At 47.3% G+C, this 8,437-nt stretch overlaps 1 non-coding gene across 1 annotated transcript; it reads left to right on the plus strand.

Moving 5' to 3' along the window:
* The first annotated feature begins 1,037 nt into the window (after positions 1 to 1,037).
* On the plus strand, positions 1,038 to 1,110 carry TRNAF-GAA (transfer RNA phenylalanine (anticodon GAA)). Its single transcript has one exon. It is a non-coding gene; the product is annotated as a tRNA-Phe (tRNA).
* The last annotated feature ends 7,327 nt before the right edge of the window (positions 1,111 to 8,437 follow it).

An 8,437-nucleotide genomic window follows, 5' to 3' on the forward strand; every position in this document is an offset into this window, starting at 1 on the left:
ATAAGTCTCCATGAGGAAACATCTGGTGCTGTCAAGTTGAACATTCAAACCCAGATTAAATGGGGATTTTTTTACACCTTTCACTACCAGCATTTTCAGCAGACATGGCAAAGTGCATTTCACATATGTATTTTGGGGTGATGTGAATATGAGACTGAAAGTCCTCCATTTGGAGCATAAGTGGGTGGGCTGGGGTAAAATCTCCCATGCATACACCTAACTCCTATTCCCTAGCTGGAGAGAGACAGATTGATGTGAAAGGATTAGTCAGGCTCCAAGGCTCCAGATCCTTCTGAGAACAGATCTTAGAAATGCCTATTCTATGCAAATGCTCTTGGCTGGTCATCACATCAAGGTTATTGTATAACTCCAGATTTTATCTGTGGCTTATGATATGGACCTCAGTCTTCAGGTATTGCAAGGAGCCCCACTCTCCTATTTCTTACTAGCATGGCCAAACCTTTCCCTACAGAGACGAGATTTTGGTATTGTGGATATATCAGACCATTGTGGATACACAACTACCAACCTGGTAAGAAGTGTTAGGATGAGAGGAAATGTCCTGAAGATGCACCAGGGGAGGTTTAGGTTGCGTATTAGACGAAACCTCTTCACTGAAAGGGTTCTTAAACACTGGAATAGGGTCCCTGAGGAAGTGGTTGAATCCCCACCCCTAGAGGTGTTTAAAAGAGGCAGAGATGTGGTGCTGAGGGACATGATAGTTAATAATTGGACTTGAAGAGCTTAAAGGTCTTTTCCAACCAAAGTCATTGTAGGATTTTATGATTCTATGACTGTAGATCATTCCTCTGTGGTCCATCTAGTTCTGATCTCTATTCTTCAATGAGCAGCATGTGCTCTGGACCAGGGAATGGCTGTGGCACACCAGATGAGTCCAATCCTGTGGAAGAGAACCATAATAATGAGCACAACTGTTATCCAAACAGCACTAAAAGGAAAGAGAATCTGGGAATGTGGTGAGCTAACATCAGCTAATTATTTTCCAACAGGTTTGAGATAATTGGCATCACAGCAGGGCTGAAGTAGCTCAGATGGGAGAGCGTTAGACTGAAGATCTAAAGGTCCCTGGTTCAATCCCGGGCTTCAGCAGTGTTGTTGTGAATGGGTTTTTTTGCCCACTGCTGGGCTCTTCAGTACAAGAGAGACTGAGTACAATAGAATACATGGAATTACTGAAGGGAGTCCAGCAAAGGGCCAGGAAGTACCGTGTGCAGTTCTGGAGGAAGGACGTGGACTTGATGGAGAGGGTCCAGAGGAGGGCCACAAGGATTATCAGGGGATTGGAGCACCTCTGCTACGAGGACAAGCTGAGGGAGCTGGGCATATTCAGCCTGGAGAGGAGGAGGTTCCAGGGAGACCTGATAGCAGCCTTCTAGTACCTGAAGGGGGCCTACAGGAAGGATGGGGAGAGACTGTTTGCAAGGGTCTGTGGTGACAGGACAAGGGGCAATGACTTCAAACTAGACAGGACAAGGGGCAATGACTTCAAACTAGAGAAGGGCAGATTTAGATTGACTATCAGGAAGAAGTCCTTCACCACGAGGGTGGTAGAACACTGGAACAGGTTGTCTAGGGAGGTGGTTGAGGCCCCTTCCCTGGAGATATTCAAGGTAAGGTCCTGGTCAGCCTGCTCTAGTTGGGGATGTCCCTGCTGACTTCAGGGAGGTCAGACTAGATGACCTTTGGAGGCCTCTTCCAGCCTGGACCATTCTATGATTATATGAAGCTGACGAAGGAACTGAAACATCTCTCATATGATGTACCTAGGACTGCTTGCCCTTACAGATTGTGGAATCTCCATTCTTTGAAGTTTTCAAAAGCTGGTCAACCCTTTCTAGGTGGTCCTGCTAGAGCAAGACGTTGGACCAGATGACCTCTAGAGATCCCTTCCAATCATTTTGTGTGTGAAGGACAAAGACAGAAGTTTGTGTCCAAAGTAGGGGAAAACAAGGTTTATATTACTCTTAGATATTTCCATTAGCAGTGGCCACCTGGCCAACCAACCATCCAAGCTGCCCCACCACCTAACAAACAGCTGTGATTAAGATTCAAGTATCGGAAGAACCAGACCTACAGATAAATGAAAATAGGTTTATGGGTTCCTATCCTTAGAGAACCATCTATTGAGTTCATTTCTTTCTATTATTTTTATTTTCCCCAGAGAAGCTAAAAGCTCTGTGGACAGAGACTGCTTCAAAATTATCTCATCACCCGCTCTGAAGTCCTGGTGTCTGTCATCCGTTGCTACGTCATGCACAGAGCCCCCAAATAAACTTCCGTTCTCATTTAAGACACCATCTGTGTCCCATTTCTGAAGCACTTGGCAGAGATCTCTTCCCTTCTATGGTATGCTTGTTCCCCTCACAGAGCTGCAGCTTTCTTTGGAGGTGGAGAAGTCAGCGGGTGGAATGTATGCCAGCTCTCTGCAAGTGGAGATCACTTTGCTGCGGCAATATCTGCGGGTAGCAGGGTGATCTTGGTGTCCAGTCTTGGTCAGGTGGCCCTGGAGTAGACTCAAGGGGAGGTCCACAGAAGAGCTGGAGTCAGTACTAGATCATATCTGGCTAAAAGAAAGGGAAGAGGCTGTTAATGAGGAGTGAGATGAGAAAAAGCCAAGTTGAAAACATCATGGACAGGTCCAAGTGTACTGGAAAACCTTGTTCTTCTGGGGCCTGTTGCAACAGGACAAGGGGGTGGTGGTTTTAAACTAAAAGAAGGAGATTTAAACTAGATCCAAGGAAGCATTTTTTCACAATGAGGGTGATGAAACACTGGCAGAGGTTGCCCAGAGAGGTGACAGAAGCCCCATCCCTGGAACCTTTCCAGGTCTGATTGGATGGGACTCTGAGCAACCTGATCTAGTTGAAGATGTCTCTGCTCACTTCAGTGGGGGCTTGGACTAGATGACCTTCAAAGGTCTCTTTCCATCCCAAACCATTCTACAATTTTATGATTCTAGAATTCCATGATTTTTCTAGCGGGTAATTGATGGAATTGAAGATCTTGTCTTTCTATTATGCATTTAAATCAAGTTTTATTCCAGAATTCCGTCAGCTGCAACCCACAACAAAGCCTGAACTCTCCATCCAACCAACTGAAGAATCTCTGTAAACTACAATGCTGTGCCTCAGTTTCTCTAGGTGTAGCTGTGACTTCTGCCTTCCCTTCCACAAGTGTGGTGAGAGTTAAGCTGCAGATGAAGGTACTGTCTGTTCTCAGCTTGTTTTTGTGTGTTAGCCCAGCACGTGTTCCCAAGGATGATGTTGTATTACTCATACACCTCTCAAGTCCTTTTTCTCTAATTCCTTCTATTTGCAAGAGCTAGGAACAGTCATGCTCTCCAGGAAAACACAGCCTTCAAAATGATGGCATCAACGTCAAAAGCTGTGCTCAGGAGATTGTTCCTTCGGAGATTCTATGATTTTGAGGTGAATTTACCTCAGACTTGATCGGAAACGGGGTGGGGGGAATGATAAGAAAGCAGAGGACAACTTGTTTCAGAACATTGAAAGATCACGTGAAGAATGTGAAAACAGTGTGAAAAAGAGGATGAGACTGGAAAGCATTGAATCATAGGATAGTTGGGGTGGTAAAATACTTTAAAGACCATCCAGTTCCAACACCTTGTCATGGGCAGGGACAACTTCCATTAGACCAGGTTGCTCAAAACCTTATCCAACCTGAACGTGAAAACATTCCAGTTTCTCTGGGCAACCTGTTCTGGTGTCTCACCAGTGTTACAGTGAAGAATTTCTTCCAAGTATCTAGTCTAAATCTACCCTCTCTCAGTTTAAAGCCATTACTGGAACAACCTTTCCTGAAGAAGTCTATGCCAAGGATGCACAGAGCATCTGGAGCAATCAATATAAAGTGCCTTTTCCACTTATTCCCAGTTAGTCTCACTTTGACCTCCTGTTTAGTAATCTAATTTTTAGATTTTCCTTCAACTCTATATTAAAATGTCATCCACATATTCCCAACTTGTCTTCTCCTGTCCTCCCCAACAATAAAATCACTTGGGGAAGGTGGATGACATGGGGAAGGTGGACACAGGAGGGAAGCCATGACCCCCAGAGCAGCAAGCCTTTAGCAGCAAATAGGAATGACTAGTCACACATCTCCAAGTTCTTCCTTGCTGGTTGTCTGTGTCTCCCACCCTCTCAGCTTGGCTGGCCACACAGCTCCATGCCGAGTCCACCCACCTGTGAGACAGAGCCAACCTGGAAGATGGCAAGAGAAATGTTCACCTGGAGGGAAAAGCAAGTTCTCCTTGAGAGAGGTGAAAGGAGCGTGCGTGTGATCCCATGAAATGCCACAGCTGCATTTGGTGAGGGACTTTCTGGTCTAAACCTGACCTGGGAGTATGTAGTATTGGAGGACAAGGAGGGTTCAAAGAGGTGTGTCAGCATCCTTACCAACATGGTCTTCATTTAGGTTGATGAATCATATTCCTTAGGAAATCTCCCACATTTGGGAGATTGACTTGATTACACTGTGAGACCATCTTTTAGATATTTATTTAGACAGCTGCCAGCCATGGAATGGGACAAATCTCTTGGCACTGCTGGAGGATCAACACTGCAGACGGTCGTAGGCATATTTGCAGGTGTTAAGATGTTTGTGGTGTTTTACCTCCTTCTCCTGTCGCTCCTCTTTCATATTTTGACTTTGCATATGTTCAGTGTCCTCCAAGAGAACATGTATGACCCACCTGGGGAAGTCATGGCTCACTTCCATACCACCATAGCTGAAGCTCACACAGGTCACACCGGGGATGTTGGCACCTGATTCCCACATGTGGTTTTTTGGATTCCTCATCAGCACAAGCTAGTAAATCATGTTTCTAGAGGTATTATCTCTTAATCCCAGGCCCCGCTTATCTGGAAAGATCTCTATAGGAAGGTCCTAGGAAGTCCAGGCTCTAGCAGCCTTGCCATACTATGTTCTGCCTGTTGCACACCAATGCAGGAATATTTACAGGGTTGGTAGGGGAAAAAAATAAATCTATATTGCCTCCTCTTAACCAGCCACAACTGAGAAAAGAACATATTTCTTCTAGTGAGTGACTACATGCCATCCATGAATTTACTAAAGGCTCACTGATCTTAAAGATCTTCTCCAACTGAAACAATTCTAATTATATGATTCTATAGCTCAGGCCTGAGCTAGGAGCAAATGCTTTCCCTCTGTCTTGTTGCAGACTTGATGGTTAAGGTTGGTCAGGACTGAGAGATCTGAAAGTGTGGTTTTAGAAGTTCAAATCCTGGACTGCTTTAAGTTTGATATAACTAACAGAGAGACAGTGGTCCCCACACAAGGATGATACACAAATTTGTGAAGCCTTCCATATTCACCAGAACAAGAGGACACAGTCTCAAGCTGCACCAGGGAAAGTTTAGGCTCGAGCTGAGGAGAAAGTTCTTCCCAGAGAGAGTTGTTAGCTGTTGGAATGGGCTGCTCAGGGAAGTGGTGGAGTCACCATCCCTGGAGGTGTTCAAGAGGGAATTGGATGTGGCACTTGGTGCCATGGTCTAGTAGTCATGAGGTCTTGGGTGACAGGTTGGACTTGATGATCTTTGAAGTCTCTTCCAACTTTATTGATTCTATGATTCTATTCTATGATAAGGTTTACATTTCCAATATGCCAAGATCCTTTCCTAAGGGTTGATTAGGAACAATTATGCAAGTTTACAAGCTAAACAATGAGACACATGAGTTGAGTAGCAAAAGCTGTTTGTATGAGTTGCAGCCTGCAACAAATCCCAGGTAATTTCCCAGAAGCACAGAATCATTGAGTGGTTTGTGTTGGAAGAGACCTCGAAGATCATCTAGTTCAAGTTGTGTTACTGGAACATGTGGTGGGGCTATGGCTGTGTGCAGGTACCTCCAGAAATACCAGGCAGCTGAGATGTTACTGTATGTAGTGGGGAATACATAGAATACATAGAATACATAGAATAAACCAGGTTGGAAGAGACCTTCAAGATCATCGCGTCCAACCCATCAACCAATCCAACTCCGCCCAAGCAACTAACCCACAGCACCAAGTACCCCGTCAAGTCTTCTCCTAAAAACCTCCAGTGATGGTGACTCCACCACCTCCCCAGGCAGCCCATTCCAATGTGCAATCACTCTTTCTGTATAGAACTTTTTTCTAACATCCAGCCTGTATCTCCCCTGGCGCAGCCTGAGACTGTGTCCTCTTGTTCTGGTACTGCTTGCCTGGGAGAAGAGACCAACATCCGTCTGTCTACAACCTCCCTTCAGGTAGTTGTAGAGAGTAATAAGGTCACCCCTGAGTCTCCTCTTCTCCAGGCTAAGCAACCCCAGCTCCCTCAGCCTCTCCTCGTAGGGCTTATGTTCCAAACCCCTCACCAACTTTGTTGCTCTTCTCTGGACTCGTTCCAGCAAGTCAACATCCTTCCTAAACTGAGGGGCCCAGAACTGGACACAGTACTCGAGGTGCGGCCTAACCAGTGCAGCGTACAGGGGCAGAATGACCTCCCTGCTCCTGCTGGCCACACTGTTCCTGATGCAGGCCAGGATGCCATTGGCCCTCTTAGCTGCCTGGGCACACTGCAGGCTCATGTTCAGTCTACCATCGACCAGCACCCCCAGGTCCCTCTCAGCCTGACTGCTCTCCAGCCACTCTGACCCCAGCCTGTAGCTCTGCATGGGGTTGCTGTGGCCAATGTGCAGAACCCGGCACTTGGATGTGTTAAATCTCATGCCGTTGGACTCTGCCCATCTGCCCAGCCTGTCGAGGTCCCTCTGCAGAGCCTCTCTACCCTCCAGCAGATCAACTCCTGCGCCCAGCTTGGTGTCATCAGCAAATTTACTGATGATGGACTCGATGCCCTCGTCCAGATCATCAATAAAGATGTTAAAGAGCAAGGGGCCCAGTACTGATCCCTGGGGCACACCACTGGTGACTGGCTGCCAGCTGGATGTGGCACCATTCACTACCACTCTCTGGGCTCGGCCCTCCAGCCAGTTCCTAACCCATCTCAGTGTGCTCCCATCCAAGCCATGGGCTGACAGCTTGGCCAGGAGTTTGCTATGGGGAACGGTGTCAAAGGCCTTGCTGAGGTCCAGGTAGACTACATCCACAGGCCTCCCCACATCCACCAGGCGGGTCACCTGATCATAGAAGGAGATCAGGTTGGTCAGGCAGGACCTGCCCTTCCTAAACCCATGCTGGCTGGGCCTGATCCCTTGGCCATCCTCTAAGTGTTGTGTGATTGCACTCAGGATGACCTGCTCCATAATCTTTCCTGGCACTGAGGTCAGGCTGACAGGCCTGTAATTCCCTGGCTCATCCAACCGGCCCTTCTTGTGGATGGGTACCACGTTGGCCAGCTTCCAGTCATGTGGGATCTCTCCAGTGAGCCAGGACTGATGAAAAATAATGGAGAGTGGCTTGGCCAGCTCATCTGCCAGCTCTCTCAGCACCCTAGGATGGATCCCATCTGGTCCCATGGACTTGTGGGGGTCCAAGCTGCTGAGGAGAGCTCCTATCACTTGCTCATGGAACACAGGGAAACCATGCAGCTCCTTGGCTCCCTCTGCCAGTTCTGCAGGCCAGCTGTCTGGTAGACGTTCTTTCCAGCTAGTAAAAACTGAGGTAAAGAAGGTGTTAAGTACCTCTGCCTTTTCCTCATCCTGTGTTACAACATTTCCTTCCATGTCAACCAAGGAGTGGAGGTTGTCCCTGCCCTTCCTCTTGCTATTAATATATTTATAGAAGGACTTTTTGTTGTCCTTCACATCAGAGGCCAGTTTAAGTTCCAAATATGCTTTTGCCTCCCTAATTTTCCTCCTACATGCCCTAGCAACCTCTTTAAACATTCCATGGGTTGCCTTACCTTTCTTCCACAGATTATACACCCTCTTTTTTTCCCTTAGTTCAATTAAAAGTTCATTACACAGCCAGGCTGGCCGTCTGCCCCGGCGGCTCCTCTTCCGGCACATTGGCACAGCCTGCTCCTGAGCCTTCATCAGCTCTTTCTTGAAGCAGGTCCAGCCCTCCTGGACCCCTTTATTTTTAAGGGCTTTCTCCCAAGGAACCCTCTGAATTATTTCCTTGAGCAACCTGAAGTCCGCCCTCCGGAAGTCCAGAGTGGAGGTCTTCTTGCTGGCCCTCTTAGCTTGACTGAATACTGAAAATTCTATTATTTCATGGTCACTGGCCCCTAAACAGCCTCCGACCACCACATCACCCACCAGCCCTTCCCTGTTGGTGAAGAGGAGGTCAAGCATAGCCTTGCCCCTGGTAGGCTCACGCAGTACCTGGGATAAGAAGCTGTCCTCCATGCAGTCTAAGAACCTCCTAGACTGCCTCCTCTCTGCTGTGTTGAGATCCCAGCAGATGTCAGGCAGGTTGAAGTCGCCCATAAGGACAAGGTCAGGAAAGCCA

Source organism: Dryobates pubescens, chromosome 14 (genome assembly GCF_014839835.1).
Source record: "Dryobates pubescens isolate bDryPub1 chromosome 14, bDryPub1.pri, whole genome shotgun sequence".
Lineage (NCBI taxonomy): Eukaryota > Metazoa > Chordata > Aves > Piciformes > Picidae > Dryobates > Dryobates pubescens.